General features: G+C 41.2%; 1 long non-coding RNA gene across 1 annotated transcript in view; it reads left to right on the top strand.

Moving 5' to 3' along the window:
• The window catches only part of LOC106739479 (uncharacterized), a 138,611-nt gene extending 128,815 nt beyond the window's left edge, over window positions 1-9,796 (top strand). The window contains exon 6 of the long non-coding RNA XR_002089173.2: window positions 6,767-9,796. This is a non-coding gene — a long non-coding RNA (uncharacterized LOC106739479). The remainder of the gene's footprint in view (window positions 1-6,766) is intronic.
• Window positions 9,797-22,227: the final 12,431 nt, after the last annotated feature.

The following is a 22,227-nucleotide window of genomic DNA, read 5'->3' as shown; positions in this document are numbered from 1 at the left end:
AGAAGGTTGTTGACTAGCAGTCAGTGAGGGCAATATTGTACTTGTGGTATAATTTAAAAATACAGACTACAGGGCTCTTGAGCATGAGGATGCAATATATGCTGCTTGATGGATGGGAGAGAAGATGTTAACATCTGTATGAAACCAACTTGTTGGTCAGGAGACATAGGGAGGATTTGCATAAATAGAAAAGTGATGTGTCTTGATGTTACCAGAGGTTTAATCTGTATGACTTCCAGAGATCACTTAAAAGCAGGAAGCCTGGAACTGGGCTTCAGTTTTGGAAATGCGTGAAGAATCCTCTGGATCCGAAGGTTCCCATGCTTGGGGGATGTTTTGATCTGTGTTAAAGGTTTGCAGCTCATCTTTTTTGTATAATGGATGAATGCAGCCCTTCATGAACTGGACCATGGGTGGAGCTGGACTGAGATATGTCTCTTGATCTTATGGGACTTGATTTTTCTGAAAAGTAGGGCCATCCAGACAGAACTCCCTGTATTTCTGTTGGAGCTTTAGGCCCACAGTATTCCCTGGTAGGAAAATGCAGCAGGGCCATAATGGAGGGTCACTACCAAATAATGCTTTTGGCGATTGGTGTCCCTTGGATCTTCCTTAAAGAATATTTCCACTGAAGGAGAGCATCCTCCCAGCTCTGACATTCTTACAGTGAAATTCTCCATGCTCCATTCCACCCTGTTTGGCCCAAACCTTCTTATATGCCAGTCCCAGGGAACTCCTTCCGCAAGCTCATAGGAAGAAGACAGCACTGTTGTGGAGGAAGTGGCATATGAATTTTATGGAAGAAGGTAATCACACATAAAGAGTCCTCTCTATATACAGATTTTGAGAAGTACAATTGGTATCTGGAAGATTCAGCTTGAAATCCTGCCAGTAGAATTGCTGCAGTATAAAAAAGAAAATCCCCAAGAAACACACGTCATTAGTTATGATATACCATCCTTCCCTGGAATCTATACAGAAAATCCTTCTGTTACACAATTGCAACCCATACTAGGAAAAGACTCGATTCTCAAAGGGATCTTTCCAGAACCACCCATCCTAGCCTTTAAACAAGCACCAACCCTTGCTAACCTCGTCACCAGAAGGAAACTCCTTATGACCCAAACTACACCTATTGGATGCCAGGGCAAGAAATGCAAAACCTGCCAACACATCTCCACCACCCCCACAATAACTACACCCCACAACAGATCCATCTCCATTCCTGGATCTTATACCTGCACCTCCAGAAATGTAATATACCTCATCCAGTGCATCAAATGCCCTGATTGAAAATACGTAGGAGAAACCAAACAAGTGTGTACCAGAATGAACACACACCAAAAATCCATCAAAGACAAAAATATCCAATTACCTGTGGGTACACACTTCTCACAAGACAATCACTTCCTGTCTGACCTCTCAGTTCTAATCCTCAAAGGAAATTTACAAAACACCTTTTGTAGATGAGCCTATAAACTTCACTTCATAAATCTACTGGATACAAAAGATCATGGACTCAATATAGACATTGGATTTATGACACATTACAACCTGTTGGCCATCTGATAACCCCAGGTACCTGCCTGCAGCTGACCATTTATATTCTTTCATAAATTTCCCTCCCTTCCTCCCCCCCGATCTCTACCTATTGTCTTCCAAACTACCACTCATTTGCATTTTCTTAGCCCTGCATGTTGTAAATTGGTTTCTTTTCTACCTTGGAGAACTCAAAACACTAGCATAGTCTCCTTATGCCTGAAGAAGGGTGTTTGTGCCCAAAAGCTTGCAAAGAACATTTTTTCCATCTGTTTAGTTGGTCCAATAAAAGATATCACATCTACCCAAAGAACCTTGCCTGCCTAAATCCTGCCAATATATACCTGAATGGAACTGCTCATATGCTGAAAGTTTAAGTATATGTCCTAGATTTGGCAAGTTCAAGGCCAAAGTGACTTGCCCAATTTTACTTAATAAAGCTGTGGCGAAGGCATGAATAGCATTCAGCTTTCCAAATCCCTGATTGCAGGCCTTAACTAAAAATGCTATCTTTAAATCACTTGTTCCTTTTAAGGACTGCATATATTTTGTGGCACTGAAATATCTTGGGTACTTCCAAAAAATAAAACTGGTTAGATTCTGAACTTTTTTCACTATGAAATATATATGTTCTCTTCAAAGAAAGCACACTGCAGTTTAATAACCTGTGGTAGTTTCTGCGGACGAGATTATCATCCAGCAAATGGCAAGTTGACTGTTCATTTACTACATTGCCTGCATGCTCTCCTGCTGACTTACAGAGGAAATTTTCAGAGTGCCTATAACTTAAGACCACCCCACAAAGGACAAATCTGTCATTAAAAAGAAACAGAGCCCTGCACATGTTGTTATATGTGCCTGAGTGGTATACCTATAGAACCATACAGTGCTGCGTGGAGAGTCTCCTGCAAACTGTAGAAAGAAGATTTGGGCCTTTGGACTAGATATCCCTAGTTACCTTATTTAATTTTTTGGTAGGGAATGGCTTTTTTAAAGTGGGGAAATCCCATATATTACCATCAGAAGTGTTCCAAGTTGCCACAGTTGAAACATTCTCCATGGCAAAACGGGATCCTAGAGTTCATGCTGGTCCTGTCTGTGTTTCCAGTAGGGTTATCATACGTCTGGGTTTTCCTGGACGTGTCCTCTTTTTTGGCCCCCTGTCCTCCTGTCTGGGTAGGTTTTTTTTAATGTGAGTAGGGAGAGGAGCTCCTGGTCAGGCTAGCTGCAGAAGGGGACTGACAGGCACCCAGACTGTCCCTGAGAGATGTAAGTAGAGAGCTGAGGGGGATTTGTAGCTTGCGGGGGAAGTTATTGACCCAGTGTGGGGAGAGTTTACACTGGAGGACTTAGTGTGGCTGATAGGGGAAGGCAGGAGGCCACAGGGGTGCCAGAGGAGCATGCAAGGTTCTGAGCCCTGCCTGGGAGAGGGGCGCAAGGCACAGGTGGCCTGAGGCCAAGAGTGCTGGAGCTGGAGTGCTGGAGCTGGGGGAACATCTGTTCACTAGAGCACCCCAAGGGATGACAAGGTCAAACAGTCACAAACTCCTCCATGACTGTTTTGACTTCCTCTTCACTGCCACAGTAGTGCCTATTTTTCCAATTTCCAGTGATTCTTGTTTCTTTACCAGCCTTAAACGTCTGGCAAACATCACCAAACATCTATGTAAGTGAGAGGCTGTCACCCCCCTGTCTCAGCCTGTAGCATGTTATTAGTGTGACCTTGCCCTCCATGAGGTGGAGCCAGCTCAGGCAGCCCCACACCTCATCTCAAATTTTTGGAGGATCCTAGGACACATGACAATAGCACCTGTTTCCAGTTATGAGTGGGGGATAATTAGCACATGGATCCTTTGTGGGGGGTATCTGGACTATGCACACATAATGAGTAGTGCTGAGCTATGGGGTCACTGTGGCTTGAAATGCTGTTGACCCCGCTACCCAATGAACTATACAGTAAATCATGAGCCTTTTGACTTTGGACTAATATCATATATAGTTTGTACTATGTATAAGTGATACAAAAATGCTGCTTAAAGGTGTTTTTATGGAGTACCTGTGCTAAAACTTGCAGCAGTTTGCAAAACAGGTAAAATACACCAATTCTAGATGAACTAAGTCTATGGGGCCTGTAGTAATTTGCCTATATGTAAATTACTATAAGTATATTTATTTCAAAGTCATTGTTTTCGAATCTGCCCCTCACTGCTTGGGGAAAGCAAAGTCTGACAGTAAGGTAGGGGAAGGGGCTATAGGAGGAAGAAGTTAGGGGGCAGAGGACAAGGGGGCAATCTGACCCCCCCCCCGACTTATTTTCCCTGCTGTAGCAGGGGGAGAAGGATAAATTCATGGCAAGCTTCCAATATTTAGATTTTATACCTTTAAAATAATAAAACATATACATTTTCCATATGTAGAATCTTATTACTGGGGGATTGTCTTATATTCAGGTTTGTCTTATATTTGAGTAAATACAGTAATTGACCATCACTCTGCAATTTATCCACACTTATACCAGTGTATAGTGAGTGTAAGAGGCTGCCATTTGGATTGGAAGGATTTTGTATTCATTTTTACAGGTGTGCAGAACCCAGGATAATGGTGAACTGGGCCTTCTGTCACCACTGAGCTATCAATATTTGGGGCAAAAAACTATGACTGAGATTACACCCCTATCTCCTGTATGAGCATGATGATGAATACTGCTGGGCTGCCAACCCGGCCACAGTCTTTTCTGGTTTACAGCAACAATGAAACTGAGACAAGTTCTTTATACTTGGGTCCAGATCATGATTCTCATTGTATCAGCCATGTTTCAGACAGGTGCCTTGTGGACAAGTGGGAAAGAGCAATGTGCAATCACAAAGGGAAAAAGGAAGCAGTTTCCAAGACAGTGTCCCTGTGGCAAATACTGCGATTACACATGGCAGTATTTAATGTACTTTTAGCTGCTTTTAGGTGATGACTGGTTCTTTTGATTTTTTTTTTAAGAAAATTAGTCATACTTTGTCTGCTTTTTCTTTTCATTTGATCTCTCCCTGCTTTCTCCTCTTTTCTTCTACTGGGTTGGGGGAGGGGGAGGTAATGGGAGGGGGAAGGCAGGAGAGGAAAAGGAGTGCCAGAAACACAGGCCCAATCCAAAGCTCACTACAGTCTGCATATATCTGGAATTAGGAATTGGGTGACTAAGTAACTCATTTTAGAACCCCCTAGCAATGAGCTTGGTAGCTGTTGTGTCAATAATATTAGGAGACATTATATAACAGCATCGCTACTTATCATGACTTAGGAGATTCAGGAAGATATCTGTGGCACAGAATCTGTGTATACATTTAAGGGAACTGCTTTATTTACACTAATATAGTGCTCTAGAAACACAGGTGATCACTAAAAAGAACCCACAGGCAGTGCCTTCTTTCAGGAATTGCAGGCCAAGCACCAGTGCCAGCTCTTCTGCAAGAATTGATTCTAGTTAAGAGAGATAAATGCAGTGAGAAAGCTCTGTTGCCAGTTTGTTACAGCTCCCCCTAGTGGAAGTAGTTTAGAGAGCTCACATCAGAAAAAGGAAAATGCAACACGCATTTTCTCCCTAGACTAAAAACTTGCTCAAATACTTAGAAGAGAACTTGTAAGACTGTGTATAACAGCACCATCTGGTAAGCCCTGCAGTAAGAGGATGTGTGAGTTTTGATGAAGATTTAACCTGTACATCCATATAGGTAGTCAGATAGGTGGATCAGCAACATCTTGTATGTTTTTTATGACTAGATTTGAACAAAGAGTAGAATCAATATTTCAAATAAATAATTTTTTTGGCCATGTTTGCTACCTTTTCTGTATTTTGCTTTATGTGAACATTTGGGGTTGTCAGTGCAAAAATTTGCAGAGTGATTTAAAATTTTTTTTTATATATTTACCAAAAGGAAATATCAGATTTATAAATGTACCATGTGCAATCAGCACTTTGTGGGTTAGTTACGTTACTTACCCAAGAGGCATCAGAAACAATTCTTTATGACTTATGAACCACGTGAACAGCATGCCATTACTATAGCACAAATTTTAAATCATTAAAATTTGCAGCTTGTGAAGAATGACTGACCTGTAAACCAGAATTAATTACTTAAAAAAATTAAATTATGAATAAGTTCAAGAATTTAGCAATCTGTCTGTGGACAAAAAGGTTAAATTAATCAACTGTATTATTTATTATTAATTATTCATTAAGTTCTAATTATTGCATGGTAGGTAGAAAATGAATTAGATCCTAAAAAGTAGCAGGCTAAAAAGTATTTGTCTCCAACAAATTATTATACATGCACATGCAGTGAAAGTGCAATTATTAGGAAATATTGCCCTTTTTAAACTATAGCTATGCCTCAGACTAATGGATTTAAATCTACTACATGAAATGCATTTAATTGTGTTTTAGTTCAGGCCACTAGTAAAATACCATGAGCCATAGTCAATGGTTATACTGGCTCTTTCCATTCAGTTCAATAGCTTTCAGTGTTTTCTGTCATCATTATCGAGAACACTTTATACCATGGACAGGAGTGCTTAAAACCCACACCCTCAAAGCAAAAATCTACACTAAATTAAGACGGTTTTCTGACCTGTTTCACCAGCTACATAGTCTGACTTTTGTAACAGTTCCTTTCTTTTTCAACTAGTTAGTTATTTAAAAATAGTAGCCTCTTTCTTTTTCAGCTGTCAAAGCTTCCATTTCTTTCTTCAGAAGGCAGCTTTTACACATGTTCTTTGAGTGACACACTCCTCAGTTTGAAGATGTAACAGAGTGAAAGAATCCATCATTTCACTGATGGATGCTGAGACCTTGTCAGGGATATTGCTTAGCAACCTCCATGATGCTATGTTTTGCATGGGGTGGGGAGAGAAACATAATGCAGAAATTAAAGAGCAGTGCATAAACATATTTGTGAAAAAGCAGCTTGAGTGGTGTATCACCAAGGATGGTATCTCCAAATTCCTTAACTGTATGGTAAATTAGGACTGGATCTGATCCTAGCCTGATCAGACCCACACAAGCAGTTCCACTGAAATGAGACTATTTAGAGTCGCAATGACTGAATATCAGGATACAATCCTCTTTGCTTGTCACTTTTATTCCCTTCTACCTCAAAGGTGCATTCTTTTCCATGCACTCTTTACAGTGCAGGTCAGTACTGTATGACTCTTACGTTTATTTAATTTGCTATTTCTCCAGGGATAAATCCAGTGCCTGCCTCTGTAAGTCACCAAAGACCCTACAGCAAGAACTGGCAACAGTGTTGGTGGTGGGGTCAAGGGAAGATGAAGGCATTCACACTGTAAGATCTCATAGCATTCATATTCATTTTATTTGCTGGCTTTTTACTCTACTGACTTCTTCAGAGCAGTCTGTGGAATTACGCGTATCTGGAAGTTATTGGTGGAACTGTAACAGATGGGGACAATTTGGTGCCTCATTGCAAAGGAGGGATCTTTGAAATTCTGTTGAATTATAGCACTTGTTAAAATCCTGAAGAATTATGTGGGAGCTCCATATTTGGGGATATGTGCATGAAGGGCATATCCATCCAGTCTGCATATGATGCTTTTCATGGATAGCAAAAAGTCAAGGGTCCCAGTAAAAATGATGATAGCAGCTGGAAACTTGAGATTCTTGTTGCTGCTGGATCTATTTAAAGGGCATGGATTCAAAGGCATCATCAATAGGCCACACTAGGGAATCCCACAGTAAAACACTGAATGTAATGTAGTTGCTGTAGTGTTGTGGACACATGTCAGTCAACTTGCTCTCTCAGAAGTGTTTACTGGTGCTTGTGCAGTGCCATATTAAGACAGCTACATTACATTGTCTTTGGGGCGCAGTGCGGGCAGAACAGGTTTATTACGCTTCATAGCACTACTCCTTGGTGCGGCCTTTTGGTGAAGAGAAGCCCAGGTCTCTGGGCAGATTCAGGTATTCATCAGTCACAGGTTCCTTCTTTCTCCAACCACACAGGTCATATTCTAACCTGAGTTACTAGGTTGTAAAAATGCCCTCAGCTAATATAAACTGTTAGCTTTTTCTGCAACCACATTTTAAAGTAGAATATAACTTATATAACACATAAAATGACTGAAGAGGGAAGAGGAATAACAGGAAGGGGAATCAGGGAAAGAAGATAAAGTGCTGATCTTACCATTGCTTTGAGTTATCCAGGGATCCCAGCCTTTGGTTTAGGATGAGAACCATATCACAGCATATTAGCAAAAAAAATTCTCACACGTATATTTACATTTTGTGTTTGTCCTCTGAAAGTACTGTAGAGATGACTTCTACATATCCTAGTAAAATTCACGTGAAAGCAAATTTGCTAACCATTAATATACAAAAAGACTTCTATTTCTTCCCCTTAAATTTTAGATTCCCAAATACTCGATAATAGTGCTCAATATGCCAATGACCGAGATTTTATAATGTTAACAATTTGGAATGTACTCTCAGTGTTTTTTTTCCTTGGTGATATGAAAGCAATCAGCACAGCAGAAAAGGAAAAAAGACTGACATCATGCATTAGTCAGCTACAAAACATTGCAAAATTTGGATTGCCACATGCTGGAATACAAATGTAGTTAGACTTGCTCAGAAATTACAATCAAATAGCTTTGAATGTCAAATGAAATTACTTTGGGAATCTTCTAAGATTAGTGCAAAAGGCTATTGGATATATTATTACATACAAAAAACATGACCAAAGTCTTAGTCATTAGCTTCACTGAACCCACAAATTTCCCTAGGTCCTAATTTATTGTAGTTCTGTATCTTGTGAACAGAAACTAGTAGTGAACTTCCTACATAAACATTTATTTTACACTCATTGTCACTTATTTATAAGTAATTTATTTTTTCAAGAGGATCCTTTGAGACATTACCATCTTTCCTATTATATTGCTCAAACTAAATACGATACCAAAATAAAAACAAATACTGTCAGTGCATATTAAATAAATTGTGAACAAAGATATTTTCTCTCCCTTAGGTGACAAAATCCTTGTTTGACAAATGGCCTGGTGATAATAATGACCAACTGTAAGGATAGATTTCTTTCTCAATTTAATTAAATCACAAAAGTTCATTCCAAAACTAACACTGATGAGTTGTTGCAGCTGTATGACCAGCTAATCAGATCTTGCTATTATCTGAAAGATTATAATGAAGGATGATGGCATCGTAGTGCAGAGATTGGCAATGATACTGGAAACACAAATCCCAGTTCATAAAAAGCACCCTTATTTACTTAAGTATATGCCTCAGTTTCATTGAAAGCAATGAGACTTGAATAAACATGATGTTAAAAGTAGTATGTGCTTAAGTGTTTTTCTGAACCGAGAGCCTGCAGGGCAGTATGAAACTCCTGGCTCTTATGTGTGGGGCTCTTGTTTCTGTGATGGCGTGTGGAAGAAGACCCTTCCTGAGGGAATCTGCAAGGTGTGAAGTTTCGAGATGTTCAGAAAGATCCATCTCTGTCAGGATGCATACAAGAAAATTGACATTGTTATAGTTGAAGGAGCAATTAGGTGTAATTTGCATGTCAGATTTGGATACGGATTCTTTACAAATGAATCCTTTCACTTCCCTTTCCTATTTTGTTTTCTTTTGTGTCAGTCCTTAAACTGTGGGCTTGTGGAGGAGGGATCACAGCTTCTGAGGGGAAAAACTGCAAGAACCCTGGGAGTGATACTGGATCTAAATAAATAGAAACAATCATCCTTACATGAGTAACTGTTTGCAAAAGAATTGTTAGGTCCTAAACTTGGAAAGCACCCTGCAGACTTTAGGGATAAGCCTTATATAGTCCCAATGCAAGATACTATTATTACCATCAAATATACTATAAATACAACCATTAATACAACAGAGTCTTCCAGTTTACAATTGACAGTATCAGGATGAAAAGGGAAACAATAGAAATCAAAGATGAGGCTGGAAAACAATTGAGATTTTTTGAATCTTCATAAAGATGCTGCTTATTTTCCTACTCTGTTCCAGTTTATTTTTGCTCAGAAGTCAGCTTCTGTGGGATAGAATAGCAGAAAGATAAAATCAGCATCTTCCCTCCTCCCAAGATTTGTGTCTATGCTGTAATTTGAGTAACCTATTATACCTTTAATTTTAGACAATTTTCTGTTTAAATTTGCAAGTACATATGTGCCTGTACAATATTTGACATCTGCTCGAGCATGCAAATAATTGTTTTGACACCGTGATCGTTGAAGAGAATTAAAAAGAATTTTAAAAAAACGTGTCTGTGATAATTAGAGTTTAATTCCCATTTGCCAGGGACATAGATTTTCTGACTCTGGCTTGCAGTCCATTCTCTCTCTGGTCCATACTGCATACTTCAAAACTTCAGGGTATTTCTCTGAGAATCAAATACTTTCCTATTCAGTATCCTGCTTTTGATTTTCCTTGCTGCTCAAAAGTACCTTCTATTTATTAATTTTCATGTATAAGTGAAGAAATATATATTTTTAAAGAGGAAAGATGGTCTTGGAACAGGGCACTGGTACATGTGTGGTATGATGTTTAATTTCTATCTCTTCCCTAGCCTTCTTATACTGTAAGTTAATATTTATGTTGCCAAAGAATTGTGAAGGCAAGCATGTCAGGGTCCTCTGGTGGTAGGTACTATGCAAATATGTATAGAATGGCATCCCCTTTCTAGAGATGTTGACGTGACTTTTGGTAAGGGCTGAACCCTATTTTACTTTACATACCAGTGCATAACCACCGTTTTTGGCACTTATGCAGTTTCTGATCCTGGTCCACATGCAGTGTGGATGCATAAACATCTATACAGGAACTGACCATATGGGGTGTGGGCTGTGTGCTGGAGAGGCAGGGATGTGGCTCCATGTGCATGTACGCTGGGCAAATGGAAGTCACAGAACTGTATCAAGCAAAAGCCCATGACTGGTAAGTGTTAGACTCAGGAGATAGAAAACCCTCCTGTATTTTAGCTCAATAGCTTAGTAATTAAGGCATTCACCCAGGAAGCAAGGGACACAGGTCTAGGCTTTCCCTGCCAAGAAAGGGTTTGAACCTACATCTCTTTAGTTTCAAGTTCAGTGCTTTAATCACCAAGCCACAGAGCAGGTACTAGTTTATACCTTTGTCTAGTAGAAACAGGCCCTGGATTCCAGGCCAAGCTCTTGGTCCCAATAAGGTGGAAACTTCCCTACCATTCCACCCATTTGAACCAATGAATAGTAAATTCAAGATGAGGGCTGAAGAAAGGACCGAATAATGCTAAACCTTTTGCTTGCGGGGTAGAATGCTGCACTGGGAAGTTGAAGAAATATAGTTTTCAAGCCCTTTTTGGATGCCATAGGTTTAGAACCTGGCTTCTGGCTTACTGAGTGCTCTTGCCACTCAGCAATTGGGCTAAACCATGGGAGAACCCTCTTCCTCCTCTTTTTTCCCAAGCCACAATTTTTAAGACTTACACTAAGGTGTGTAGGTACATAGTCACATATTTACCTGGCCAGAAGAGCATGCTCACTACTTGTGTGGACTAGTGTGGACACATCCTTGCTGCATATAGAGTAGAACTGCAAAATTGTAAGTACCAGAAAAGGCAGTTATATGGCTGGTACACTTCCATTTGGGTGCATGAAATCAAAGAGGATTCTGCTCTGAAGGTCTCCAGGAATCTATAAAAGGAATTCCATACTATTTTTCTCCCAAGTTTTTCAGTTTGGTTTGTAAGTACCTGGGAGCAGAAACTTGTGCATGTGTGTACATAGCATATAGGCCAAATTAGCTGTAATCTGAACAGGAACCTCCAGGCATTTGTGTAATATAACTAGATTTGATATTTTGCATGCAATGAATATACAATGTTGCTTGCATATATTGCAGGTATTTTTCAAACTGTCAGACTGATAGCCTTACTGATCTTTTTTTAGGGAGATGTTGCTTTGTGGCAATTGGAAAAAAAAAAAAGTCCCTGCACTAGATACATCTCCTTTTGTGACTAGCTTCTCCTATCTGTCCCTTACGTAGTCTTGCCATTTTATGGGAACTATTTCCCAGTATACTCTTCTGGGGCCTAATCCTTTAAGAAGGGCAGAGACAAGCAGCTGCAAGCAGCTGTATCCCTTAAGGGGTCATTTTGAGGTTGGCTGCTGCTTGCTGCGATTCCCTCTTCCATTTGGAAAGCATTAGTTTCTGGTGAGTTTGTTTTCTATATGTCTGCAGAGATGACACATCCTCATAGACCATGTCCTACAAACATCAATGCATCTGTCATTTACTTACAGGCACAGTCTTACTATGTCTGCATGTAAGAGTCCATTTGACTGTGGTGTAAAAAAGAAAAAATATTTATCTTTTCTTAAACGTTTTAACTGATGACTTAAATGTTGACTTGCTGTTTGTGTTGAATGTTCAATGCCAATAATCCTTGATTGGTTATGAAATGGAAATGGGCTAGTATGAAATGAAAACAAAAGGTTTATTTTATGTGGGTCAATATATGCTTCCAAGAATGCTGTTGCATTCCTTGAATTTGTGAGTACAGACCTACATGCACATGCCTTGTTTTGTAATATATTTATATTGAATTTTATTAAAAGCATTCCTGTTAGTAGCAACTAGAAATATTTCTGTACTTCAAAGGAGGAAACTATTAACAAGGTTTCATCAATTCTATAGACTTCAAATTGCTATTGGTAGAAATATAAAGCCCAAATAATAACATTGCTCACTAATACAGTCTAGTTCACTGGCAAATGTGTTTTCTGATCCCCCACCATTTCCTAACCCAGACAAGGCATGCATCTGTTCCAGCCCTCCCTCAAAAAGACTTGTTTCTTCATCTTAAGATGCAGTAATTCATGTTTTTTAGCTCTGGAGATTTTGAGGTCAGTCCTAGTTATGTTGGTCAAGATGGCCACCATCACAAAGCAAGCACCTATCATGCAAAGATTTAACAATGTCTCACATGCATTTGTTAATTAAACATCATCATACACCTGTGATAGAGATATGGTATGGTGTATTAATTTATAATTAGGGACATATTGGGAGTCTGTTAAAACAATGCTATTGCAGCTAGATAATGCTGCTTTTATAGTAAAATGAGTGAAGTATTCATTGCAGTAGGCATCTTGTTTCTTTCCTCCCTACAGATCAGCAGTATTCTTTCAAAATCAGTGTGTCAAAACAGATGAATTGCACTCAAAACAATCTCCTTTGGAAGGGAAACTTGAGATGTCATTCAGTAGAAATAAATGATCGGGGGTGAATTTGTAACTAAGCCTATGTCTATGTTAATAGTTATGATGAACCTTAAAGTCATCCTCCAGCCGATGTCTATTGCCCATCTGTACTGTGAGCCTTTTGGTTTCATACCTGGTGGCAGTTTAGCCTGAGCCTGGAAATGTCTGGGTTTGAGGTCAGCCTCTTTTCTCCTCTTAGTCTGCTCCTCCTTGCAGTGTGTTTGGAAGCACCCCAGGCATGCAGGAAGTCTTCCAGGTGCAATCCCACAAATCCTGGTTGACTGGCTGTAGGGTCAGAGATGATGTAGTGATTGATTGGTGCTTGTGCTGACCCTTCTTTGTGCCATTGAGTAAGTAAGGAAAAGTCTAAAGGTTTTGAAAGGATGGACCATATTGGGCATCCTGAGGGGAGCCAAGCTATTGGTGGTTGGATTATGCCCCAATGCATTGGCAGCATAGGATTATCTGAAGTCTGGCTAGTAGATTGACTTCAGCATTTGTGTGGTGGAGATGAGGGGGAGCAATGTTATTGAGGATTGGTAACCATGGGAGTGGAGTGGGGTGCCACATGCCTTACATAAGATGCATTATAGCATGCAATTGGGTGTCTGCTAATTTGCTGTGCAATGAACAAGCCCATTGTGTTTTAGGAGACAGTAGCACTGACTGGAACTATGAAGAAGAGGGGCAAGGCTGGCCCTCAGCCACTTTTACACTCTGTCAAAGGCCTTGCTGGTTTAGCCATTTTCACAGTTTAGAGCATTTTCGAAGTTGTTCCAAGTTGGTTTTCAGTGTCCCCAAATCACTGTTGTACCAAAGTGTTTTGTCCAAGCCCTGTTGCCTGTCCACATGTGTATAGAAAACCATGGTCTGAAACAGGGGAGATCTAGAGTTGGTGTTTCTGGCTTTGCTCTACATTGTTTCCCTCCACCCCCCTTGGGTTTAAAGGACTTCTCAAGTTGCCAGTCAAAATGGCTTCAAGGTTCCTTCATGATGGTGGGGAGGTGCAAATGGGCAGACTGCTACCAAGAATGCAACTCTCAAAGCTGAACTGAAACAGCATCTGCTTTTATGAACAGAGGCACTAACAAATTCTTTCAGTCTTGACTGAATTATGAGTAGCTGCTTCTACTCTTGAATTAGGTTCAAATTTTGTTCCATCCAAAATTAGGTAGGGGTATAGAAAACTTCTCCTGAGATCTTTTTCTAAAGAACAACATTGAATATTTGCTTAAAATACATGACAGTTTGGGAGAGTTAAAATTAGGATCTGAGTTTCTTTAAAATACTCTGGTGTGTGAGAGCTATAGAGAATATGCTTTCTGTGACATGGGTCCAAGCCTTTGGAGGCTTCGCTCTTCACGCAGAATGTTAAGATGCTAAGTGGAAAATAGTTTGCTATCCATAAGCATTCACAACTCCCCCCACTGAAAAATTTAATAGTTAATGTTTAATGCTTGTCCCTGTAAATGATACAACAGCTCTCATGTTGCAAGTTGTCACCTGGGATCCTTGTTTTCTCTGATAAAAAAAAGATCACAAATGCTCTGATAACCTGCCCCCCCCCCGCCCAAATTCATGATTAAAATGGAACAGTGCTGTACATATATAGGTATCAATTGAACACAATGCTTTATTGACATATTTACAATTTGAAAGCAATGTGGAAGCCTACCGGTGCCTCAATCACTATAGTAAAATAAATTATAAGTACCTATAAATTTTGGTATTTCATTTAGGGTTTTTTATGGAAAATCAGAGCCCCCCCTGCCCCCTTAGCTCACCAGGACACAGGTCCAGCCCCCTAGCTGTGCTAGTGCCTATCACTTCTGCCCCCCACCCCTTGCCCCACAGCCTCTTGCCCCTGCTGGTGCCCCTCACTCCCCACGCACAGCCCCCTTTCCCCACTAGTCCTGCCAGAGGGGCTCCCAGCTGCCAGGGCTATGTGGACAGGCACCTAGGTCCGTAGCCTCCTGCCCCCCTGCAGCAGCCCAAGCAGGAACCTGTCCTTCCACCCCTCCAAACAGGAAGCACAGCCATAGTACAGTGCATGGGGGTGGGGTTTGGGCTGCCCACTGATGTATTGCAGGGGGCGACTGGCTCCCCACTGCCACATGCACTACCAGGGTAGGCCATGGGGGTGCACATGCCCCCCAGGTTTGTGTGCAGCATGGGGACAGGGGTGAGCTGCTCACTGTAGGCTCAGGCTCACCTCCCTGCTGCCCTCCCCAGGTGCCTCCAGAGCACGGCAGGTAGGACCCGGTGTGGCAGGACAGAGAGGGTCTGGGTGGGGAAGCTCATTGTGGCTGCTGCAAGCTCCATGCTGCCCTGGTGATGCACCCCCTGCTTGTCCCAGAGCACAGGGGGTGCATCACCAGGGTAGTGCAGAGCTCACAGTGGGAAAGAGCTTCCCTGCCTGACCCTGCTCTGCCCTGCCATGCTGGGTCCCACCTGCTGGGTTGTGGAAGCCCTGGGGGGAAGGCAGCAGGGTGGGGAGCCTGACCCCACAGTGGGCAGCCTGCCTCCATCCTTGCCTCAGGCATAGATCTTGGGGGCATGGGTTTCCCCTCCCCCCTGGGAGTGCGTACTGTGATCGAGAGCCAGCCCCACTCCTCCTCCCCCCAGACAAGTTGCCTGTGGCCCCATCCCACTCCCTGCCATGGCGCTACAGCCATGCATTGCTGCCTTCGGTCCCAAGGCCCATGCACCACCCAGCTGGGTAGCAGCCCCAGCCCCAGCCTTGCCCTACCCAACTCCCTCCCCCACTCCCTATGGGGGCCTCAATTCCCTCCCAGCCCCCAAACTTACCTGCAGGAGCTTCTCTCCGAGCTGCTGAGCAGCCACATGCATATATATACATGCATATGGTGCCCTCTGCCTGACTGCCCCCTCCCTCTCCCCCCAGCCCCTTGCAGACTGGAACTCTGCCATCCTGTTGAGAGCTCTTTGCAAAAGAGCAAAATTTGTGTTTCTTTGTTAAAATGAAAAATCTGCATTTTTCTTGGGTAAAAGGGAAAATCCATGGGCTTTTCCATTTTTCTGTGGGAAATGGAAAACCCAGATCCTACCACTATTTGCTACACTGAGGCTCTGTTCTGTGACACTAGTATAAATGTGGAGTAAATTTTTACATACTACTGATTTATAGGTTACATTCCAAAGCATGACATATAGATGAAGTCTCTACCCAAAACCTCATCCAAAACTCAAAGATTTAGAATGAGGTTTTGATTCCTTACTTTGTGTATTTCTTTTATCTCTACATCATTAACTCCTTCCTTTTCACTGAGCACGCACAGTCATTTTACCAATATACGCTCATTGGCTGGATCCAGATGTGCAGGCATGTGCAGTTTGTGGAGCTGCCAAACTCTTTGCAGTGCAACAAACCACATGCCTGGCATGTTAAAACATGTGTGCAGGGGGAAAAATTGCTACTGGGAAATCCTGTTGGCAAAAAACCCTCAAGCAAACAAACCAAAACACTGTCACAAAAAGAAATGCGGAGAAGCACACATCCAGGAGCATGCGCTGGCAGACACAAATACTTGGTCCTCCAGGGAGACAACTTAGCTGCTGGCCAGAGTGTTTCCCCTCTTTTAGTTCTGACCCAACTCCTCCAGCATGCCACAAGTGGGGAGAGGTGGGGAAAGGGCAGAGCTGGGAGAAGTGGGGAAAGGGCAGTTTGCTCAAAGCAGGGCAGTTTGCCCCACACCGAAATGCATGTGCAGGGGTGTGCGCAGTGGCAAAAAGTAGTGACACAAATTTGTGCTGCTATTATTGCCATTGCAAGGGCATGCCCCTGCATGTGGGGATGCACCTATCTAGTTTAGCATATGCAACTACCAGATGTTGCAACTGATTTGAGTGTACTAAATGATCTTGGCCATCACCACTTTATTTTCTTTGCTCTGTCATACATCTGCGGTATATTGGCCAAGTTGCCTAGTGCTTTTGATCAGTGAGGGAGCCTCCTTTGTTGCCATAATTATTGAAAAGAAAGATAATTTGCCTCTTTTCAAAGGATTTTATATTTTAACCCTTGCAGAAATGGGCACTTCCCAAATAGTATCTCCCCCCCCCCCGATGCCTGCAACTGATCTTCACGTACTTTTCTGTCACAGAGGTTCAATACACTCCTACTGGCACACCACAGAGTTGGAGGCACTAGTTCATTGAATAAGCTATTAAACACCATGAATGATCCCAGTGTATCACAGTTATAGAAATACAGGCACTCAGTAAGTTTGTGATGAGCCCCTGGTAATATTTTTAGAAATATTTTTAATAGCCCTTAATTTCTTGTTTCTAATGTATCATGGGGTTGCATTGTGGCTGCTCGTTTTGCTTCACTATAAAGTATGTAGGCAGTGAGGTTTCTGGCTCAAGACCTCACCAAAGCCCTCTATGTAGGCAGCAATAGTCGCATGTCACGTAGGCCCCTGTATCCATTTCTTTCTGCATGTACAGTAGGAGCCAAACAACACGTTGCTGGACTTGGAATGCTTCTGATCTAATTAGAAGAGCTTACAAAAATCCATGCAGAGATTATGTGAAAAGTTCACTGAAAGGAATAAATAACACAAGTCTAATTTTCAAATCTGTGCATCTTCCAGAAGACAATGACAGCCATTATAATACAGAGTTGGTTAATAATAAGGCATGAGGTATATCAGTGATGATTACAGGGGATTGAACCCATGACACACAATCAGATGATGCTTTTATGCTTCATAAAAATAAGAGTTTTCAGACAGTTTGAAATATTTCTAGTTTGATCCAGCAAAGTACTTAAACACACACTTAACTTTTATCATGTGAGTATTCCCACTCTCTTTTGGAGTCTTCATATGCTTAAAGTTAAGCCCATTCAGTACAGCTTACATAGGTGGTTGGTAATGTTAAGGTGTGTACAGAAGTACTTCATGAACATTTTACAGTGCTGTAATTTTCAGCATATTTTATAGCACTATAAAATTTATATGCTCTTAAACATGGCAGAAGAGCAGTGTTTGGTGGGGGAAGGGGGAGGTCACCCTCTGAGCCTCCCTGCACTTTCCAGGCTAGGAGGCAGGGGGCACTCCACAGCCTCCTGTTCACTGGTCAGAAATTTAACCAGCATATTGAAGTTATTTAAAGCACAGTAGGTTGGTAAAGTGCTGTAAAATACAGCGCTTCAAATTTAATACCTCATTTGACAAGGGTTAATTTAAAGTGCTGTACCCATTTTTAAAGTGCTGTAAAGCCATGCACATCTGTTAAGTCATGGCAATAAAGCACTTTAAATGGCAAAAAAAGCAACTTCTATACTAAATCACAAATACAGTATTCCAAGGTTCAGTAGTCTGTGGAAAGATTAGGGTGCTCCCCTAAACAACCAGTCTTGATGGGAAATCAAATGGTTGTTAAGAGCAGAATTGATTAAGGTTTCAGTATAGCTATATAGAAAGGTAGTTAAAGACTGACAACTTTATCTTAAGTTCAGTTGCTAGGAGACCACAACCACCAAGTGCCATAATAGAATGCCTTTATTTTAGAGAAGCAATGTTGATTAATGGATGTACTTAAAAGATACGTTGTTTCATTATCTATTTCTTATAACTATATCATTTCAATCTTGAGACTACTGTGTCTCATGCTGGAGCAGCACAGAGACACAGAGCAGCCCTAGCACAGTGATTTTCAATCTATTTTCATTTGTGGGCCCCTAAAAATTTTCCAATTGAAGTGTGGTCACCTTTGGAAATTTCAAATGGAGGTGCCGGACCCCTCTGAATTGTAAGCGTGGGTGTTCACATACTTTTGATTGGTCAGTCATTTTTTGCGGACCCCTCGGACATAGTCTGTGGACCCCCAGGGGTCTGTGGTCCACAGCTTGAAAACCAAGCATTAGGGCAGTGCAAAAGCTGCTTAGAAATGCACTGAGCCCTCCTCAGTTATAGCCAAGAAATTGGGCTGGAAGCTTTAATTAATGAATTCTAGTTGAAATAGTCATCTTTATTTTATTCTTTGCTTGGAGTAACAAAAGGTCCTAAATTAAATTTAGGGACCTATAGAAATCTCCTTGCATAGCAGACAATAGATGTTGTTATCCTTAGCATATAGAAACTGCTAGTGTATTTGAATTGCCAGTTTGAAGTGTGCCTTGCCAATTCATGTGCCTTTCTTCCTGGAATAGATAATTCACTTGTGAATAACACAGACATATGACTCTCTTGGATTGTAATTACTGTAGATGTATGATCTGTACTTTATAGGTCTAATTGTCAAAAACAGGCAATTAGGCACTGCTTCTGCAGTGGGGCATTTATTGAGGAGAATCTTGCTTGCTTGAACCCCTTTTGACTTTTCCTACAGCACTGCTTGGGTATGAGAATCTGCATCAGTGCATCTAATTGTGGAATCAGGGACTCATTCTGCAAAATGTGAAGGTAAGGGTTCAGCCTCATAACTACATATGCCACATCTGTTGTTGCATAGAGGCCAATCCAAGGGCTGCCAATCCAAGAATTTTTTTTTACTGATAATCTGAAAATTTATAATTGACAACCACACTTTTTTATTGACAGTGTTTTACATAATGCAAGGCCCAATCATAGTAAAAATGTTTGGTTTTGGGTAAAAGCAAAAAAACAAAAAATGTCTTGGATTGGCAACCCTGTTTGACTGCAGCAGTAGTTTTGTGCCATGCTCCCCTCCCCTAGCCTTATCTCTACTGGCCCCATCCTGGCATGGACCCCCAAACATGGGCCACCTTAGTTGGGGGGGGCATGTGACCAGTCAGCAGCTGGAGGGGGTCCCCCCATGGCAAAACTCACCAACCGGAAAGCGGCCGCAGTGCTAGCTCTGCCACGGCACTATATCTGCCACTCCCACTCCAAAGCCGGTGCTCACGGGGGGGGGCACCAGCACTCCCCCCTGCACCCCCTGCCCATCACCTAAGCAAGAAGCACAGCCTCTCATGGGGTGCACCAGTGCTCTCAGGGGGTGCATGTACACCTCTGTGCACCCCTACACATCACCACTGCCCCCAAAAAAGCCTACCTGTGTTCCAGCAGTATTACAAACAAAGGGTGGGACTCAACAGCAGCAGTATCGCATGTCTGGACAGGAGGGGTCTATAAAGCCCCGAGAGAATGCTGTGACACCAGGTGGCACTGTTGTGTTGTCAGTCTGTCAGAGATCCATGACACTCAGGCTGCTTTGTGTTTTTACTGATGGCTCCAGTTATTTTATGGACTTTACGGAAAACTATCTTTTTAGCATGAATTGTTTTTTTTAATCGCTATCCATAAATTTACACAGTTGGAAATCCTAATAGGGGCAGTGGATGACTGCATGAATAAGTGCATATTTATCATAGATAGTGTCAAAGCCTGGCATCCTTACTGTCTGAAAAGCTCATTGCTCTGGATAAAAGTTTGTTTGCTTATGAATGAGTAGGAGCCCTGGGATTTGTAACACAAGTTCCTGTTTTTGCCAGTATAGATTACAGATGCCAATTAAGCACCTGTATTTGTATTTGAAGACATGGTCCTCCTGTTTCCAAAGAACCCAGATGTGGGATCAGACCCCATAGTCTTTATCAGCAACAGTAACAAAAACTCTTGACTCTTTAAAAATATGAAGGCAAATTAAACATGGCCTGAGGTGTCAACAACATTGATGAAACACAATCAGCCTATATGAAAACAATGAACACTGTTTAAAGAGGGAGCTTTATGTGGTGGCTCATAAAACACAGCATAATGGGCACATTTAAAAAATAGCAGCCTGCAAAACTCTTGTGCCATGTAACATAATAAAGATGAATTATAATAAAATGGATGCACTACAGTGTTAAACCAAACACTTGCAAATATCACAAGGGTTGCAATATATAACAGAAGGTCTAAGGCAAAACCAGAATGTAATACAGTGATTCTTAACCAGGGTGCTGTGTTAGGACATGCAATGTTAGCACTGTTAGGTGTGTAAACATGATTTACAAGATAAATCCAGAGTTTTCAAATAGAAATTCATAGTGTTAAATTCATTCTGAACTGTTGTGGTCTTTCTGAGTTCTTTGCACCAAAAGAGTTGCTTTATTATTTTTCTGCAATCAAAAACCAAGTGAAAACTGAGAACTGGCATTTTCCAAGGGGTGCCTCAAGTCTAAAAAGGTTGAGAATCATTGATGTAATAGCACTATGTAGGGAAAGAGCATCAGAATGGACTGGACATGTGGCAAAAATACAAGATGCTATAGCAAAAAGATATAGCTTAATGTATCAGACTTGTAAATTTGTGATGAAGGGTCAGGAATACTCCAAAATGTTCTACTCCTTTGTCTTTCTTCAGCTGTTGACAATAATCTGAAAGGGGGAAAACCCTTGTGATCTCATTTTCAATCCAGTTATTGTACATCTGATAGTATCACTGCCTAAACCCCAACTGTTGGGTTCTTAAAATTAGTTTCTATGCCACTGCAAGCCTTGTTTCTTCAGTGAGGGAATTGAGAACTCAATAGTGATCTTATTGTGATAACAAGTAGCTCTCAGTTCCCTACGTGCTATACAGTGCAGCAAAAAAAAGCAAGAGGAGGCTGTGTAGGCATCTGTTTGGGATGGTTTAGGACTACTGAATTTGTATATAGGTTTGGACTAGATGATCCTTGAGGTCCCTTCCGACCCTTGGCTATATGTATTCCATTGGACACCTGTAGGATCAAGTCTGAAACTTGGAATTCTCTTTTCACAAATGTTAAATGAGCCTGAATCCATTGGCCTCAGTGCAGTTTCTTCTGATTTCCACTGATGTCTATGAAAGAAGAACCAGGATCTCTGTCTCCACTCAATATAATTCAGCATTGCCAAAGTCTCAGTGTTTATAAAGTAAATACTAAAGTGATATGTGCAGCTGCTTGATCTTAAGTCTTCTGTTAAAGAAGTGGAAAATTGTAGTAAGGCTTATTTGGACATTGCTACTCCTTTTTGTCATTCTCTCAGAAACATTACCATTAAATTCAAATCTGTTTCATCCATACATATTGTACTGCATATGTATCCAAGAAACTGAGTTTAGTACCAAACCAAGTTCTCCGTTCAAGAGGAAGAGTTCTGTTAAGCATTTATACTAAAGCAGGTCACTCAGGTTATAACTGGTTGTCAATGGCACCCCTGCAAGTTATAATGTTCTTGCAGCTGAAAGGCAGTCACCAAAGTGTGAAATTCTTGCTTACCTTTGAAACGTCAAAAAAATTAAAGCAATTACTTCCAATCTAATTCATAACCTCAAATGTCCTCCTGGCCATAATTCAGCTCAAAAAAGGAAAGCACCTGCTGTCATTGGACATACAGAGTAAACAGTATAGTTGAATGATCATGATAAGCAATGTAAACATGAAACTGTATTTCTCAGCTTTAAAAAGAAATTTTA

This window comes from Alligator mississippiensis, chromosome 5 (assembly GCF_030867095.1).
Source record: "Alligator mississippiensis isolate rAllMis1 chromosome 5, rAllMis1, whole genome shotgun sequence".
Lineage (NCBI taxonomy): Eukaryota > Metazoa > Chordata > Crocodylia > Alligatoridae > Alligator > Alligator mississippiensis.
The sequence above is the reverse complement of the archived record's forward strand: the minus strand, read 5'-3'. Positions and strand labels throughout refer to the sequence as shown.